This window comes from Marmota marmota, unplaced genomic scaffold, assembly GCF_001458135.2.
Source record: "Marmota marmota marmota unplaced genomic scaffold, marMar, whole genome shotgun sequence".
Classification (NCBI taxonomy): domain Eukaryota; kingdom Metazoa; phylum Chordata; class Mammalia; order Rodentia; family Sciuridae; genus Marmota; species Marmota marmota.
In genome coordinates, this window is record NW_026000093.1 from 19,954,048 (window position 1) to 19,956,582 (window position 2,535).

At 41.4% G+C, this 2,535-nt stretch overlaps 1 long non-coding RNA gene across 1 annotated transcript; it reads right to left on the reverse strand.

Annotated features, from left to right (window-relative positions):
• Window positions 1–1,539: 1,539 nt before the first annotated feature.
• LOC125610529 lies at window positions 1,540–2,511 on the reverse strand. The gene is made up of 2 exons (XR_007340514.1): window positions 1,995–2,511; window positions 1,540–1,784 (listed from the first exon to the last, which is right to left on the reverse strand). It is a non-coding gene; the product is annotated as an uncharacterized LOC125610529 (long non-coding RNA).
• Window positions 2,512–2,535: the final 24 nt, after the last annotated feature.

Sequence of the window (2,535 nt, forward strand, 5' to 3'; positions counted from 1 at the left end):
AATATATCAATGAGTGAATGGGCAACTAAATGAGTAAACTTAGCTATGATATGGACTTGAATGTCCTATAAATTGAAAAGTAACACAACGTCTGTCTACTATTTTAATTCTTAGAATTCACTCAGGGGTTTAACTATTCAACTTTCCCCAAGTTTTTTTTTTTTTTCAATAGAATAAAATATATCCATTCAAAAGGGCATAGGTAGGGCATTAAATTTTATTATTGTTTCAAGTAGTATTGTTATTATTATTATACCATGATGACCTTCATGATCTCCTCTCTGCATAAGTGGAATTAGAAGCTTCTTTTTTTTTTTTCACCTCCACTGCTCAAATTCCCACCATGCAAGGCACAAAAACATATCCCTTGGACTGCACACTTGTTATAGAGAGGAAACCAGGCCCTTGAGTGTTAAGTAGAGGAACAGCAGGCCCTATGAATTGGAGTTTTCCATCAAGTGGAGTGGTGGATATGATGTGCAGAAGATACCATTATCTGCCAGGTGTCAGGATGTTGACAGTGATATTGTTCTAGCCCCGAACCATATTATTTCATCTTCCTGATGTTCACAGGGCCATAAAACAGAAATCAGTTACCGGTCCTAGGAAAATTTTAAAAATCAACTTTCTAAATGATGGAATGTGTTGGTGATGAATGTAGGACTGATGACAGAACCTGAAGCTTTGATACATTCCATTTAAACCATAAAGGGTATATTGTTATTGTGGAAGGAGATACATATAGGCACATTTTAGCATCTATAGTTGAATTTTGAAAGCTGTTGCTTATAAACCACAAAACTCCATATAAATTTTATTATAAAGACCTTTATTAGGAGGAAAACATCATCTTTTTTACCTCTTATTTTGTGCCTCAAAAGGTTTGTGAATGTGGAGAAGACATTTTTTTCCCCTTATTGCTTCATCTTCCCATCCCAACCTCCACCTTGTTAATCTTTATTTATTTATTTGAGAGAGAGAGAGAATATTTTTTTCATTTTTTTATTAGTTGCTCAAAACATTACAATGATCTTGACATCATACATTTGATTCAAGTGGGGTATGAATTCTTATTTTTCCACGTGTACAGATTGCAGTATCACATTGGTTTTACAGCCACGTTTATACATACAGCCATATTAGTGTCTATTGTATTCTGCTCCCCTTCCTATTCCCCCCTCCCTTCCCTTCCCCTCCCATTACCTCTCTCTACCCACTCTACTATGACACTTTTCTCTCTCTCTCTTCCTCACACCATCTTATATGAGAGATAATTTTTTAATATTTATTTATTTTTTTTTTTAGTTTTCTGTGGACACAACATCTTTATTTTTATATGGTGCTGAGGATGGAACCCACCGCTCTGCGCATGCCAGGCCAGCGAGCTACAGCTTTGAGCCATATCCCCAGCTCCACCTTGTTAATCTTGAAGGTAGGGGAAATGTTGTAGTTTTGCTATGTCTAAAACAATGATAATAGGAAGAAAGAAAACAATGATTCAGAGGATGGACACAGACTGCAAAGAGAGGACCAAAGACATTAATTTTATCATTTATTATAATGTTTTCATAGTTTTTTCTTGCTTTCCTTTTTGGTCTTTGCTTGAAGAGACATAGCTGGAGAAAAGTTGCACAGAGCAGCTGGCAATCAACATGTCCTGGAAGGGTGTGAGGGGCAGCAAAATGTTCTCAATATTTTCCTTGGCCCCAGAAACAAACAAATGATGAAGAATTTCTGGGCTCCTTTGCAGGGTCTTGTGTTCTTAAAGGAAGGGCTACTCCACCCTGGGAAGATAATTATTGCCCACTACTATTTGAACTTCCAACCCAGGACATCCTACCCCAACCCCCAACCCCTGAAAAAGATGTGCTCAACAGTGAGTAGCCAAGAGCCCCCAAACTATCTCAAACACCAGGAGACAGAGTTGCAAGTCTCTGGTTTGGGGACACGAAGCAAGAAAACATAGTTGGTGATATATCCTTATTCCACTTTACCAACTGGAGAAATGGGAAGGCTGACTGCTGGTCCTCCGCAGACTGCCTAGAGCACTATCCGGCTATAAAAAAAGAAGAATCCCATGAGCAGCAACTAACAAACCCACAGGTTTTCCCTCTAGCCGGATAGTGTGCTGATAATCGTTTCCTTATTCACCCTTCGAATCACCCCTGTGGTCTTTTGTGAGTCCCCAAAGGCAGCCTCAGCCTTCACAAACCCTCCAGTGGGGTAGAGATAAAAGAGAGGTGCGGGCAGCAGGCGGAGCGAGAAAGAAGAGGAGCCACTTTCATAAGCCCATCTATTCCTAGACAGGAGGGTTCGGATCGGGTCCCTTGGACAGTAGCCCACTCACAACGCGCAAAGGGGTCACGCTCCCTGCGGGTGCATGATCCCCAGGAGCAACGTTGCGCAGAAAAGTCATCCCCACCACGGGCAGGGAGTAGAAGATAGTACAGCAGTGACAGGGGCTGGGACAGTCGCTGAGGGGTAGGTGGGGGGGCGCAGATAAGGGGTGGGGACAGTTGCAGAGTGGTGGCAGAG